The sequence below is a fragment of the Myotis myotis genome, unplaced genomic scaffold, assembly GCF_014108235.1.
Source record: "Myotis myotis isolate mMyoMyo1 unplaced genomic scaffold, mMyoMyo1.p scaffold_m19_p_7, whole genome shotgun sequence".
Taxonomy (NCBI): domain Eukaryota; kingdom Metazoa; phylum Chordata; class Mammalia; order Chiroptera; family Vespertilionidae; genus Myotis; species Myotis myotis.
Genome location: NW_023416379.1, coordinates 90,378,811 through 90,396,043, shown reverse-complemented (window position 1 = coordinate 90,396,043; position 17,233 = coordinate 90,378,811). Strand labels below are relative to the sequence as shown.

General features: G+C 38.7%; 1 protein-coding gene across 4 annotated transcripts in view; it reads left to right on the top strand.

Moving 5' to 3' along the window:
• The window catches only part of ZFAND3 (zinc finger AN1-type containing 3), a 346,984-nt gene that overhangs the window by 253,420 nt on the left and 76,331 nt on the right, over positions 1 to 17,233 (top strand). The window lies entirely within an intron of this gene.

The following is a 17,233-nucleotide window of genomic DNA, read 5'->3' as shown; positions in this document are numbered from 1 at the left end:
GACCAGCAGGGGGGCCTGTTGGGGGCAAGCGGGCCATCAGTGGGGGTCAGTTGGAGGTGATCAGGACAGCGGGGGGGGGCAGTTTGTAGTGAGCAGGCCAGTGGGGAGGGAAGGTGGGGGCGAGCAGGCCAGCAGGGGAGGCAGTTGGGGGTGATCAGGCTGGCGGGGGGGCATTTTGTGGCAAGCAGGCCGATGGCGGGGGGCAGTTGGGGGCGAGCAGGCCGGCAGGCAGAGTGGTTAGGGGCAATCAGGCAGGCAGATGAGCAGTTAGGAGCCAGTAGTCCCGGATTGCGAGAGGGATGTCCAACTGCCAGTTTAGGCCCAATCACTGTAAACCGGCAGTAGGACATTTTTCGAAAGGTCCCAGATTGGAGAGGGTGCAGGCTGGGCTGAGGAACACCTCCTCCCCCATGCACGAATTCGTGCACTAGGCCATAGTGTATATATATATAAAAACCTAATATGCAAAGTGTCCCCTCAGGAGTTCAACCAGGAGACCAGGAGTACAGTCGCTCGCTATGACATGCGCTGACCACCAGGGAGCGGCATGGAACATGGCAGGCCACCAGCAGTGACTTTGGGACGCTGAGGGAGTGAGGAAAGAGGGAAGTGGGGGGAATCGTGCGGTGGTGGTGCACAGGTGGTGAGGGAAGGAGGAGGCAGGAAACCTGATCGGCCATGATCGCAGGCCAGGCCTAGGGACCCTACCCATGCATGAATTTTATGCACCAGGCCTCTAGTAAGAAATAAACAGCAATCAACATATATAAAACTATCCTTTACAAGAGGAGTTGGCAAACTACAGCCCAAGGGTCAAATCCAGTCCAGCACTTATTTTTGTATGCCCTATGAGCTAAGAATGATTTTTTAAAGCATTGAAAAATATCAAAAGTATTTTGTGGCATGAAAATAACATGAAATTGAAATTTCAATGTTCATAAATTTTATTGGAACACTGCCATGTTCATTCATTTATGTATTTTGTATGGCTGTGTCTGCTATACAACAGCAGAATTGGGTAGTTGCTACAGAGACCCAGTGGTCCTTTACAGAAGAAGTTTGCCAACCTCTGTTTTACAAAACACGTTGACAAACATTTTTCTGAGATCATCCTGACAGTGTGCAACATTGGCAAGGCAGATAATCTCTTTTCTATTCTACAGAGGAAAAGGCTTGTATTGTGACCTGTCTTGAGGCACATGACGGGGCTAGAACTCAGCTCTGGTCCTTTTCCTCCATAATGCTCGGGTTGTTCCTACCCTTTTATACTGCATCTACCCAGGAGATGCTTTTGTTGTAGGAAAAGAAAATATACAGAAAAAGTGAGAACCATACTATGCAAATGTTAGTAAATACTTTTAAAATATTTACTGAAGTTTAATTTCCAAGTGTGGATGGATTTTTCTTTAATATGACAGTGATTCCCCAAATAGAGATTTCAGAGCATTCTTTATCTGTGGTTAAATTAGTTTGGTTGAACAAAGAGATTTCTTTTATTTCCTTGGAAACTGGTTCCCGGGGATACTCTCTAGCTCCCCTAGGCATTTAAAAAGTAAAATAAAACGGGGTGCATTTTAACAGATTGCTTTGCTAGACTGTCCTTGGGTCTTTGAACATGCATTAGGCTTCATTGGCTACTAGTCTTTATTCCTGTCTGACAAGCCCTTATCTGTCCCTTAGAAAATTAATATCACTGCCACCAAGTGGCTAAACTTTTTGTTTTTACCAGTTTAATTTCTAATAATTCCTAAATGAAACTAATTTTCCCTTTTTTTGAAGTATTCCTACTTTAGAAAACCAAATATTAGCCAACATAGGCTGGCTTATTCTAGTAGAACATTTAGAAAATACTACTTATTAAAATATTTTATGACTTCCTGCTGAGCTGGTTTTATGTGAAATATTGTGGGGGGATTTATTTACAGACCTCTCTGTATGTGTCTTTCTCTTCCCTTTTCTCTAATGAAGCTCAAAGCATCAGGCTGTTTATCAGAGATAATTATACAGCAGATGGAGCTTTTCTGTTTTATAATAGTCTCAAAGTGGAAGATTCTTTCCCATAATGAAAAATGTCTCTTTTGGTTTTAATTTAAAGGTTTTTTCCCCCCAGCGCATTTATTTATCCTGAAGCTGATTCTGTAAAGCATGCTGCTTTTATTAGGGCTATGTTCTAAGAAGATTGATACTTGGCGGTACAGTATGATAATGTACAGTTATATGCTATATTGAATTGAATGGCTGTAACTCACCAGGAATCAATGTATGGGATCATTAAATTAATCCCTATCAAAATGCAGGAGGACTTGAGCAGTTTAGGAGTGTTTTCTTATGGAAATTATTTTTATTCCATGTTATCTGGACTTGAACTATTCAAGCTTTAGTGTCATCTGACCTTCAAGTTATTGTTGAAATAAAGGCCTAATGAAAGCAACACCATAATTTTTAAAATTATTCATTTGCTGTCCCCCCCCCCCCCCGCCCCTTTAAAGTTTTAACCTTATTTTTAAAAATACAAGTAAAGGTAATGACATGCAGGTTTATCCTATATAATAAAAGGCTAATATGTAAATCAACCAAACAGTGGAACAACCAGTCGCTATGACACGCACTGACTAGCAGGGGGCAGACGCTCACTGCAGGAGCTGCCCCCTGGTGGTCAGTGTGCTCCTATAGGGGGAGCACTGCTCAGCCAGAAGCTGAGTTCACAGCTGGCGAGTGCAGCGACGGTGGCAGGAGCCTCTTCCGCCTCCACAGAATTGCCAAGGATGTCCCCCAAGAGCTCCCGACTGCAAGAGGGCACAGGCCGGGCTGAGGGACCCTCCCCCCCAATGCATGAATTTCGTGCACCGGGCCTCTAGTATAGAATAAAAGGTGAAAATACTCCTTTAATTTCTCCACTCCACCTCCAGCAAATTCCCACTCTTTCTAGAGATAACCATTATTTATTCATTTTGGATTATATATTTTTTGCTATGCATTTATGTACATGTTGACATACATTTAAGTTTTTCTTTATTTTTATACAAATTAGAATATACTATCTCTATATATTGTTTTTTAACCTGCTTTTTAATTTAATATATTTTAGAGGTATTTTCCAGGTCAGAACAAAGAAATCTGCCTAATTTTTAAAAAACTGCTCTATAGCATCTAAAATAATAAAAGTGTAATATGCTAATTAGACCAGACAGTCAAACGACCTTCTGGACGACTTTCCAGATGAAGCGAGGGCTGAGGCAAGCAGCAGCGGCTGTGTGGGCCAAGCCCCTTGCACGAATTTCATGCATCGGGCCTCTAGTTTCATATAATTACTATTTTCTCTTAGCTATTTCTAATATTTCACTATTAACCATGTGAAGTAAAAGCTTTGTAAATGACTAATGGGAGACGAACTAACAAGTCAGAGAATTCTATATAATAAAGCTTTAATGTGCAAATTGACCCTCACACCCTCACAAGATGGCTGCCTACAACCAGGCCAGCAGGGGGGTTAGTGAGGTGCGACCAAACAACTGAACAGCAGGCTGCATGGGGCGACCAGGCTGGTGGGGGTGTGTGTGGGGGCTTTGAGTGGCAACCAGGCCAGCAGGGGGGGTAGTAAGAGGTGACCGGGCTGGTGGGGGGTCAGTTAGGGGTGACCAGGACGACAGGGAGGGGGCAGTTGGGGGTGACCTGGACGGCAGCAGGGGGCAGCTAGGGACAACCAGGCCAGCAGGAGGGGCAGTTAGGGGCGACCAGGCAGGTAGGCAGGTGAGCGATTAGGAGCCAGCGGTCTAGGATTGTGAGAGGGATGTTCAACTGCCAGCAGTTGGACATCCCCTGAGGGTCCTGGATTGGAGATGGTGCAGGCTGGGTGAGGGGACCCCCCCCCCCCCGTGTATGAATTTCGTGCACTAGGCCTCTAGCATGCATATATATATATATATATATATTTTTTAAATTTGATATACATGGCCAAATTAATCTCCAAAATTACATTACTACTTTATATTCCTAAGAATAGTGTTTGAGATTGTTTCCCATATTTTTACCAGTATTAAGTGTTCCTTTATTTTTTATTTTTTTCACAACAGTGAAAGAATAGTCCATTTTAACTTGCATTCCCCTAACATCTCCTGATAGTGAAATTGAGCATTCTTTCATATGTTTATTATTTATTTACTAGAGGCTTGGTGCACAAATTCATGCACAGGTGGGTTCCCATGGCCTGGTGGGTGGTTGGGCCAGCTGCGGGGAGGGGCCGTGGGAGGTTGACTGGCCGGCGCCCCCTCCCCCCCATAATCAGGGCCAATGGGAGGGCAGTTGGCGGTGGGGAGGGACTGCAGGAGGTTGGCTATGGGAGTACACTGACCACCATGGGGCAGCTCCTCCATTGAGCATCTGCCCCCTGGTGGTCAATGCACATCATAGCAACTGGTCAACCGGTAGTTTGGTCATTCGGTCGCTTAGCGTTTATATATATAGACTAGAGGCCCAGTGCACAAAAATTTGTGCACTCATGGTGGGGGGTCCCTCAGCCTGGCCTGTGCCCTCTCACAGTCTGGGACCCCTCAGGGGATGACCACCTGCTGGCTTAGGCCTGCTCCCTGGGGGGGATTGGGCCTAAGCTGGCAGACATCCCTCTGGCAGCCCGGGAGCCCTTGGGGGATGTCCACTTGCCAGCAGGGAGCAGGCCTAAGCTGCAGTCGGACATCCTTAGTGCTGCTGAGGAGGCGGGAGAGGCTCCCACCACCACCACTGTACTGGCAGCCATCAGCCTGGCTTGTGGCTGAGCAGAGCTCCCCGTATGGGAGCGCACTGACCACCAGGGGGCAGCTCCTGCATTGAGCATCTGCGCCCTAGTGGTCTGTGTGTGTCATAGTGACCAGTCATTCCCAATTGTTCTGTTGTTATGGTCAATTTGCATATTATCCTTTTGTTATATAGGAGTGCCTGGCCAGCCTGGGTGAGGGGCTGATGGCTGTTGTCAGGCTGGCCACAACCTCTAGCCACCCAAGCTCCCAGTGGAGGCTGGCTGGAAGCAGGTATCTGGGATTTGTTTATCTTTTATAATTGAAACTTTGTTGCCTTTAGTGGAGGCCACAGCCGGCTTAGAGCTGGCGGGAAGCTTGGCTTCCTCCATCGCCGGGGCAACCAAGCCTCCTGCTTGCTGCCAGCCGTCATCTTGGTTGGGTTAATTTGCATACAGTCGTTCTGATTGGCTGGTGGGTGTGGTTTAGGGCATAGTGAATGTATGGTCAATTAGCATCTTTGTCTTTTATTAGTGTAGATATCTTCAGTAATTTTCCTATCTGCATTCTTTGCTTATTTATTAGCATCTTTTTGTTACTGATTTGTGGGAACTCATATTCTGGATAATAAACCTTTGTTATATATCTTACAAATATTTTCTTCTGGTATGTCACTTGGCTTTTATTTTTTATTTGGGTGCCTTGAATTCCATTAGAAAGTATACAAACTTTCAAATTCAAGTCTGTTGGTCTTTTGTCTTCTAGGTTTTTGTGTTTCTTAGGTTTTCTCCATCAGGGTTATAAAAATATTTTCTCTATGTATTTTAATACTTTTATAGTTTAGCTTTTAATTTATCTAGTTCTTGAATCCATCTTGAATTTATTTTGTATATGATATGAGGTATTTTTATTTGATGGAGCTACTCCTCCTTAGTTTATGTTTTTTAAATTTTGTTTGTTACTTTGTATTTTCTCTTCCGGATAAGTTTTTTAGTCACATTGTAGAGGTCTATTAAAAATTCCAGTGTGGTTGTGATTGGGATTACATTGAATATATAAATTAAATTGGGAATAATTGTGGGCATTTTAGCATACTAGTTGAGTCTTCTCATATCATTATGTCATTTATCTTTATTCAAAATTTATATATTTCTGAGTAAAGATTTATTATTTTCTTAATACAAACCTTATACATTACTTGCTAGAAATTCTTCTTTACAGCTTTATATTTTTTCTTTTTCTCATTCCTGACTTTGATGAGACTACTTCTAGTAGGATTTCACAAATATAGTGTTTGCAGTATTTGCAGTAGGTTTCTTGTAGGTATTATGCATCAGATTAAGGAAACTCTTCTGTTTACAAGTTACTAATATATATTTTTTTAATTTGAAAGGAGTGTTGAATTTTATAAAATGCTTTTTCAGCATCTATTGAGATGGTCATATGGATTTCTCCTTTAATGTGTAATCTCCTAACTTAATAGACCTCCAGTGTTAAACCATCTTTGCACTCCTTGAATAAACCCTACTTGTCTTGCATTATAATCACTTTTAACAGAGCTTTTAAAATAATGGAAAACTTTTTCACTGAATTCAAAATACTAATTTTACTTTAAATTTTAACCTTTTAAAAAAATATTTTTATTGATTTTAGAGAGGAAAGGGGAGGGAGAAAGAGAGATAGAAACATCAGTGATTACAGAGAATCATTGATCAGCTGCCTCCTGCACACCCCCCACTGGGGATCAAGCCTGCAGCCGAGGTACATGCCCTTGACTGGAATCAAACCCAGGACCCTTGAGTCCGCAGGCCAATGCTCTATCCAGTGAGACAAACCAGCTAGAGCTAAATTTTAACTTGTTTAATAAGTGAGTTAATTTTATATATGAGTGTGTTTATATGTGATGTGCATGTGGAAAGCTTTTAATTTTAACTGTGCTTTAACATAGCCTTGTATTTGATGTTCTGACATTGTGCAGTATATTTATTCTTTGAAAGCTTGAAGAACTTATTCATGAAACTGATTGGCCCGATAGCTGATATTGGACTATTCATATTTTTGTTTCATTTAAAGATGATATTAGTAATTAATATTATAAAAACATCCATTTTATCTAGATTTCTGTATTTATTAGAATAAAATTACACAGTGTTCTTATTTTTAAAATTTCTTCTATTAAAGGGGCTTTTAATTTTAGAGTACATATAATCTAAGTACACAAATTAAATCTTAATTGTTCTGGTATTGTTCATATTTCCTAATTATGAATTTGTTTATGATCTTCTAGTTAAGCTCAATTGAGAAATATTAAAGGTCTGCAAATTTGTCACTGCCACCATGTTTTTATAGGATTACAGCCCTAATCTTTATACTGTTCTTGCTTCTAATCTTGTTCTAGTCTATAAACTTATCAGATGATTCCCTCATTAATATTGTATTAAACCAACAAGGGATTTCTTATATTGATTCATCACCTATTTGGTCATCCAGATTCTTTTTCTTTAAATTTAATTTTATTGTTTAAAGTATTACAAATAGTAGTACATATGTCTCCTTTTTTTTTTTCCCCATTGACCTTCCCCCGGCTTCTCCTACCCCTCAGCACATGTCCTCCCCCTCCCCCCCCAACATTGTCTTGCTTCCATTGCTTATGCTTATATGCATGCATACAAGTCCTTTGGTTGATCTCTTAATCTAATCTTCCCCAGTAATCTGGACCCTTGTTGTATCTGACCTGCCTATTCCCAGCACTGATGCTGAACTCTGAACCAAACCAGACCCTTGTCCCCAGCTGACACCATGGTACTCATATATCAGGTTTTTACATGTTCTTGGAAGCCCACTTCAAAACCACTTTATCTGTATTGATTCCTTCCTGTATTTCTTACCTGAAACATCTAATCACATACTGTCTTGGTTACCTCTTTGACATGAGAATGTCATCTCTCTGTACCAGTTTACAGATGAAACCCAAAATCAGCAAAGGTTTTGGGGGATTTTTTTTGTTAATCCTGACCCGAGGATATTTTTTCCATTGATTTTTAGAGAGAGTGGAAGGGAGGAAGGAAGGCGGGGGCCAGAGAGAGAAACATCCATATGAAAGAGACACATCCATTGGTTGCCTCCTGCACTGCCCTAACAGGGGCAGGGGATCAATCCTACAACCCAGGTATGTGCCCTCAACTGGGACTCGAACCTGCATCCCTGTGGGGGGCCACTTGGAAACACTGGCCAGGACAATAAACAAAGATTTTCTTTTATGCTGCTTTGCTGTGCCCCATGGCACCCAGCATAGTGTTTGGCAAGGCAATACTCAGTAAATACTTACTGATTTAAATATTTAGAAAAGTTTCTTTTTCTTAATTTTGGAAGCCTACTCACATGTGTTTTGCTACATTAAAGAGAGGTTTCTCATTGCCTGAACCTGATTTTGAAAAGCTGCTTAATATTTTTTATTATTTTCTGTGCCATTTCATAACCTCAAGATGAAGCAACTCAAAAAGGCAATTTCCCTACCATGTTTAGATATTTGGTTACTTTGTTGTGGGGACAATTCATCCCTTTTACAAGAGCTTTTAAAATAATAGGAGACTTTTTAACTGTGCAAACAGCCACCTACCTGTTGTGAAATAACAGTTTTTTTCTCACCTGAATTTCCCCCTTCAAAATCCCCCTTTGCAAACTTTAAACACTCATTTTAAGGGTCCCTTTAGAAACCTACAAATCTGAAAGGTTAGTTTTTTATAAAGATTTGCTGGGCACCTATGAGATTTTACAGTTATTGATATTCAGACTAGGTTTTAAAGCAATATCGTCACTGCCCCCTTTTTGCGAATGCAAAATTTTTAAAAATGTTCTTATTAAGTGAAATGTCCTATACTTTGCTGTGAAAATAAAGGTCGTAGTGAACAACCACACTTCACACAGCTTTAGCCCTTTGCAATTGTCGTATTGTTTTTGTTATGTGTAGACTCAGGTAATGGGTGACACTGCTGATTTTAAACTAAACCTAACCTTTTGTGACAGAAGTGTTTGGCTGAAAAAAATTATATTATTATAGGTGCATTACTTTGGGTGTGTTAGAGGTAGTTATGTCAACTTTACTTGAATATATTTTAATTATGTTTGTGAACTTCTCTCCAAAAATCCAGAGCTGCCAATGCCAAAAAATGACTGCGTATAACTTTACATTTTGTATTCATTACTTAACCACTTTTATTTTTGATCTATCAAAAGGATGCTTTAGACTTAAAAAAAAAAACCCAATAAGATTCCACCTTGTTAAAGAATTTTTTAAATTCCAAAATATTGATATAAACACTTCTCTACATAATTCAAATTGTGACATTTTCAACTATTACTTGCAAAAAGAGGTCCTTTTAGTAAGACCTGCTAGTGTTCTCTATGAAACAAAAAGGTTAGACTAGTCTGGCATCAACCTATGAACCAGGAGGTCATGGTTCAATTCCCTGTCAGTGCACATGCCCAGGTTGTGGTCTTGATCCCCAGTGTAGAGCATGCAGGAGACAGCTGATCAGTGATTCTCTCTCATCATTGATGTTCCTATCTCTCTCTCCCTCTCCCTCTGAAATCAATAAAAGTATATATTTTTTTTAAAAGGGTTCCAGGGGTGGGCAAACTTTTTGACTCGAGGGCCACAATGGGTTCTTAAACTGGACCGGAGGGCCGGAACAAAAGCATGGATGGAGTGTTTGTGTGAACTAATATAAATTCAAAGTAAACATTATTACATAAAAGGGTACGGTCTTTTTTTTCAATAGTTTTATTCATTTCAAATGGGCGGATCCAGCCCTCGAGCTGTAGTTTGCCCACGGCTGGGTTAGAGTTAGACTAAGGTACCTTCCATTCAGTGTCACTGAAAACAGTGCCTCTAGGAGAGGCTCAGCAAAGGGGCAAGGAAGAAGAAAGAGCACCTGTGTTCAAAATTATTTTTATTTTTAAAAATGTTTTTGTTGATTTGAGAGAGAGGAGAAGGGAAAGGGATAGACAGGAACATAGATTGGCTGCCTTCTGCATGCCTCCCACTGGGGATCAAGCCCACAATCCGGGCATGTGCCTGATCTGGGAAACGAACCAATGATCTCTTGGTTCATGTTTCAACGCTCAACCACTGAGCCACACCAAAATTGTTTTTAAATGTTCATGGGGCAATACCTCTGGCCTAAATAATTATCTTTTTCCATTTTCTCTGAAGAACATCACTTCCCTTTCTGAAGAAGGCATTGCAGCCTTTCAGTTGTTAATGTAGGCCAAGGTTTATGAAAATGCTCTTGGTAGCTGAACTATGTCAAAAAAATAAAAACTCTCCTGATGCTCAGTGGTTTTTCCATTGATGTGATGAAATTCATGCTCATGTTGGTGGTAAAATGCCAATACAGAAATCTAAGTTGGGCCTTAGTTAAGCCTGTAAAGTCAGAACTGAAGTCTAAATTGAAGAAGCGACAGCTCCTGATTTCATATCCATATTAAATATGCTTTGTCACAGAGAGAAACAAAAATGTCTAAAAATAGAACTGACTTTATTATCCAGGTGATGTAACCTCTCAAAAAGGGTTCTTAGTTTTGATCTCCAAGATGGTTGCTTAGAATTTCAGTGTTAATTGCTGTTGTACCTCATCACATCATAATTTGGAGTATTGGTGGTGGGTGTTTAGCAGTCAGTATTTTAATATATGGGAAGCTCTGTTTGGGTCATAATGGTTCTAGGTGAGAGACTGTCTAAAAAACTAAAGTCAAACAAACTTAACTGCTTGCTCAGAATTCTTTGAGTTCTATGAAACATGTTTTTACTCTTTCCACAAGTAGCAGAAATAAAATATGCTGTGTTGAAATAATGACTGTAGAGTTTATTCCACTCTCCCATGTCTTTATTTACTTAAATATTATCATTTTGTTGAAAATGGGAAAACTTTTTACTGTTATTTATACTATTAGTACATCAGTTGGTTTCTGCAAGACTAGAATAAACCAGTTGGCATGTGAGAAAAGTATGGAGAAATTGGAAATTATATTTACCTTTAAGTTAACTGTTTTGTTCTACACAACTGGTTCTCAAAGTGTGGTTCAAGGACCTGTGGAAGGCCCCAAGGCCCTTCATGGGGCCCACAAGGTCCTTCCTTTTTCAATTACATATCTGTGTAAGGGTATTTTTTCTTTATATGCTTTGTGTAAGTACCTTGAAACAGATTGCATGTACACATGCAGATGTAAAAATCCAGGTGTCTGTATGCCAGGCCACTCTCATATTTTTAAAAAATTTTAAAGTTTTTCATAAAACATGTTGACATGTAATTATTTTTGTGAATTTTAAATGAGGATATATTTTACTTTTTTTTTAGTGTTAATTTTAGATCAGGTAAAAATCAATAGTTTTAGCCCATATAAACAAAACATCCATAGTGTCCTTAATAATTTTTAAGTGTAAAAAGATTCCAAGACCAAAATGTTTCAGAATTGCTGTGCTAGATCAACATGTAAATATGGTGAAAATCAACTGTGTTTATTATGAGTTCCAGTTCCTTCTGAATAGCTATGTATGTTCAGTCATTGCTTTTGGCCTGGACCAGTTTCATTCAATAGTGAAAGAAAATATTTTTGTTTTGTTTTTATAAAAATTGTACATTAAGGAATACAACAGGCTGGTTTGATATAGATATAGTGATTATTACAGTTAAGCTAATTAACATATCTTTTCCTTACTTAGTTACCATTTTTTGTGATAAAAGTATCTGAAATCTACTTTTTTAGCAAATTTCCAGTTTTCAATTTTTTTTTATTTTTAATTACAGTTGATATACAGTATTATATTAGTTTTAGGTGTACAACACAGTGATTACACCTTTATATACTTTACAAAGTTATCACCCCCAATATGTCTAGTATCCATCTGGCAACATATGTAGTTATTACAATATTATCGACCTATATTCCTTATTGAAAAATATATTTTGAACACTTAATGTGCTAGATTACCAAAATAAGTAAAACTTTGTCCCCACCCTGAGGCTCATTTCATTGAAGTCATTGCTTGTTCAGAAGAGGGCATTTTTTCCAATAGGAATGTCGACTCTGCTGTAAGAGTTTGTCAGTACAGGCAAATGGAAAGCATTCCTGATTTCATTTTGTTTGCAATGCTTTTCCCTGAGGAAGGTAGTATGGGAGAATTTTTAATATTGTTTCTATTGAGCAATCCTTCCCATATAATAAAAGGCTAATATGCAAATTGTCACCTCGGGAATTCGACCGACCAGGAATTCGACTGCCTGCTTTAACGTGCTCTGACCACCGGGGGCGGCATGGAACAAAGGAAGGCCCTGGCCAGTAACCAGCAGCCAGGGGAAGGAAGGCCCCAATCTGCCCTGATTACCCGCCAGGCCTAAAGACCCTACCCTGCACAAATTTCGTGCACTGGACCTCTAGTTAGACTAATAAGCGGCCATGTGCATGGGCCAGCACAGGCGTGCACACACACACTAATATTTGCAAAACTGCCCAGCACTGTAACATATAGGGGAACAGGCATGGACTAGTAATGAAATTTTGTTGAGAAGCCCTTTATGAGCAAAATAGATTGTTACCAATATCAACTTCAATTCGTTTTGAAAATCTCTTCCTCGTGAATCTTTTAAGTAGATCTACATGCTGTGAGAACAAGTTAGGGGTAGAACTTCTAACTGAGAGATTAACACTTAGATTGTGCAACAATCTTTGTCAATGGTTTAATTTGGGAGTTTCATTTGGAGAAGTGGGAGGGCTATTATCTGTGCCGAAGATTTTCTGTAAACTTGGATTTCCACTCATTATATCTTTATGTATCCTTGTTTTTAATCAATGGTACTTTTCAAACTCAATTCTGTAGACAGATTAGCTGTGTCCTTTCTGATTAAAACGATTCATGAATTGCAGGTTTAGGGTGAGGTTGGAGGATAGGTTTTCTTTTCTGAAGAGATGACTTGTTTTCTATGCATTCTGATCTGTACCTGATACTTATTACCATTTACTATTTTAGGTTTTCATGTGTACTAGCACATTGAAGGCTTTTAAAAGAATGAATATTTTATTGCTGAAGAAATATAGACTCTTTGAAGATTTTTAAAAGATAGTTTTACATTCTTAATATGGTCACATCAGGAGACACTGTAGAGTTTATTTCACTATCTCCATTGCATGATGTTTGTTTTTTGAAAGGCTTCATCAAAAAACTCTCAATATGATATAAATCTCTATAGAGGGGGGAGAATTTTAGCTCCTGAATCTGTTGTCGGAAATCACCTTTGGAACTATGAGCCTGGAAAACTTGGATGCTGCAAAGGTAAACAATGTGCAGATTAAGATAGAGTGGAATTGACAAGCTGGTTAAAAAAGGATGATGCATTTCTAATTAGCTCACAGTGCCTTTAGTTGGAAATTAATTAGATGCTGTTATGTAAATGTCATGTTAATTAAGCAAGGATATTAAAGTGTTATAAATCTGCAAAAGGAATGGCTATTTTGTGTATTAATGCTTTGCAGTTAGCATGAAGGATCTGATAGAATATTTGTTTGATTATTGAGCTTCTGGTAATTTTTAGTTGACTGACTCCTTGACAGTCCATTTGTCCTAATTGATGTGTTTTCGCACATGGTGTAACTGCAGCCAATGAGGACAATAGAACCAAGAACTAAAAATGAAGAGTCATCACAGCTGTTTTAACAAAAGCTTTCCAGGTAGATTGCTGATCTCTATTTCCAAGGTTAAGGAGAAATACTATTTCTCTGTATTTATTCAGCCTTAAACTTTGAGGGCCTAAAATGATTGCCAGCCTGAATGCAGCTGTCCTCCAAACCTGTGTTCTCTGCTTTTCCTGAATCATAGTCTTCAACCCATTTATGGGTGCTAGCTCAGGGCTTTTTGGCATGCTCAGTAATTCTACAGTTTAAAAGAAAATTTAAGAATTCTGCTACTTTAGCTTGAAATGTTAGTGTTGATGGTTAATGCGATACCTTTTTCAGTCCTGGTTTTGGAAGTTAAAGTGAATTTAATATGTAGATTTGACCCCTGTCTTCAGCTTTACAGGCCAGAAATCAGTACTATTTCCCCAAGAAAATCCACTACCCTGTTGCAAATGCTATTAAGATTTCTAGTTGTTGGGAATAAAGCTGAAGAATTTCATTTCATGGTTCTCATGTGGAATTGAAAATGCAATTCATAGTGCTGCATTATGTATGACACCTTTAATACAAGAATAGAAACATCCCTAGAAGACAAGGTAGGGTATTCAGACTTACGGTCACAAACCACAGCTACCACAGACTCTAAATTGTTGAAACTTAGGAAAAAGTCCTCTGAATGTAGTATCAAATGAAAAATGATATACTGAATATCTTCAGATAATGAAGAGACTTGAAAATATTCTGATAATTTGTTTTAGCAAAAGAAAGTAAAAAGCAGTCATGGTGATTGGTTGAAAGTGAGTTCATGTTGGTTAATCTTGTTACCTGGCCCGAAGAGTCTGTCAGATTAAGGAAGAAACTTTTAACTGTGCTTTTTTTTTAACGTTTAAAAATCCAAAACTTATTTAAAACTCAGTTGCCACTAATATAGACTCGAAGGTAATGATAGGAATCGTTCTGTGCTTAGAAATACATTTATTTTCCCAACCTGATCCCACTACACACACAACACACACACACACCGCTCACTCACCAATAGAACTCAGTCATCAGGACACTTTTCACACCTTGCTCTTAAGTTATTAGCTCAGTTCACCCTACTGCTTGGGAAGGAGAGGAAGAAGAGCCAAAAATAGAGTTTACAATGATTTGTGGGACCATATGCCAGCCCTTCTCTCAGACATTAACCCAGTAAAAAAAGGCCAACAGCAGTTCTTGATGGAGCAGATGCCCTGACTTTGACCCTTGCCATCAACTTTCAAAATTATTTTGTTTGCTTATAGCCACATGGGACTCATGTTAATATTTTTATTGTAGACAGAAACCTGAAAAGGTTCCTCTTGAGTGACCCATAATTTCCTATATTCATTTTAACAGAGTTGATTTGAAATTAATTGTGTAGGAGCATACATCATATCTCCTGTGGCTACTTATTTTATTTGAGAGTACATTAATTTTGTATGTCACCACAGTTATTGTAGTCTATATATACAGTCTTCATATGCATTTATGCTGGATTTTTAAAGAGTTTCATGGGCTATAGTCTGCCAGACCAAACTAAATTCCAAACTCTCTGTTTATAATATTGTATCAAAGCTGGGATTTATTATCACTGCTAGTTACTGCTGTCAATTTGTTTTGGCTCAGCTCTGGTTCTATTTGTATTTACTGTAATGTAGTGAATATATTGGATTGGGTTGTTAGTTTAATAAGCTCTCTGGAGAACAGTTTCATTGTGATGCATGTTGAGATATGTATGCTAGGTAGCCTTAAAGTTTTTTGCATACTTGCCAAACCTGCATTAGGAATTCATTCATTAGGAGTTTTAGAAAGGATAACTGTCACCCTACTGATGAGGTAAAGTTTGCATTTGTAAACATGGAGTGTTAATTCATGAGTCCCAGCCAAATTTCTTTGAGGGTTTTGATTTGACCTATTTTTCCCTTCTCATAATTTTAATGAATAAACTATTTTATGTTCTTTTAAAAAAGTATTCTGGTGGTTAAGTCGTTACTGACTCTTGTGCTCTGTGCAGCTCACTGTGTTGTGGGAACTCAGTGATCTTGGCCAGATATTGAGCTGAGAGCTAAAGAAATTGTTATCAGAGACTGGAACTAATTGGGTTGTTATTATTTACCTTGTGCTCTGCTGGTCTAAAAATGCACACTAATCTCTTTCTTTGCCCACTCCATCCTATTGCATCAAAATGTCCAGAGTTGAAGTCTGGGAAACCTGTACTTTAAAAATGCTACCATGAACTTTCTGGATTCCAAAAACATTCTAATATTTTTATGTGAGATATATATACACACACACACACACACACACACACACACACATATATACATATATACACACTCTTCAGGGTGTACATTTAAGATTTGTACATTTCAGTATAGATTTAAGATTTGTACATTTCATTTTACTATTTTATGCTGTTATTGTTATACCTCAATTTTTAAAAAAGATTTTAATAACCCTGGCTAGTGTAGCTTAGTTAGTTGAGTGTTGTCCCAGGCACCAAAAGGTTGCCAATTGGATTCCTGGTCAAGGCACATGCCCAGGATACAGGCTTGTTTGCTGATATGGGGTGTGCAGGAGGCAGCTGATTAATGTTCCACTTTTACATTAATGTTTCTCTCTCTCCCCCCACTCTCTCCCTCCCTTTCTAAAAATCAATAAAAATATTTTTAAAGAAGATTTTAATAAATGTACATTAATCTCCTGATTCAGTCAAGCAGCTTGTATTGTTTTTGCTTTTTTATTCTCACCCAAGGATATGTTTATCAGTTTTTAGAGAGAGAGAAAGGGGAAGGGGAGAGAAGAAGGAAAGGAGAGAGAGAAACATTGATATGAGAGAGAAATATTGATGGGTTTCCTCCCGTACACACCCAACTAGGGATCAAACCCTCAATTCAGGTATGTGTCCTGAACAGGAATTGAACCCGCAACCGTTTGGTGTATGGGATGACGCTCCAACCAACTCAGCCATCCAGCCAGGGCTCCATGTTACTTATTTTCATGTCACAGTTGCCTATTTGAATCTATTTAATTTTAGTATGTTAAGCTTTCCCTGGGGAAGTAACATTTGTAGAAAATGCCCTGCTTTTTTGGTCTTCCATTTTATTCTTGCCTTATTTTGAAATTCTTCAAAAGTATTTCCAAGTGATGCTGGCCAATGATGAATATCCTTCTTCCTGATTACATTTAGCATTCATTACTTGTTCCATATTCTTTGACACTTGATCATTTTTGATCCAGCTCTTTATTGCTATCATGTATTTTTCTCAATTATTTACACAAATTTTGTCCTCCTAATAAGTTTGTAAGTTACCTGAGCATGAGACTGACCCATGATGGCACATAATAGGTATTTGCTAAGTGCTCTTGGACATTAATAATACACTTATTTAGTTTTTCCTCCCCTTTTCCATTTCCCCTCTGTGTCTTCTTATACCCACTAAGGTTTGCCAAACTGCTGTTACGTCCTTGGTGTAGAAAAGAGTGGACTAACAATGAACTCTTAGGTATGATTTCTAGGTCCCTAAATCCCATGGATCTTCGTGGCATAAACTCTAAGAATAGGTCTCAGAGCTTTTTCATCTTTCTTTCCTTTCGATGAGTAACTTCAGTGATATGAAATCATCTTCTGGGTGACATACAACTCTGTCAATTAAACATGTTTACCTTTACTAGTCATAGTCACCTGGGACCCTTTTCAGAAAATATGTGTAACATTTGCCTGTGTGTTCTATTTCTTTATGATCATCACCACGGCCCTTTCCAGGGCATATCAAGAACCAGTGGTCTTTATGTTTATTTATTAACTT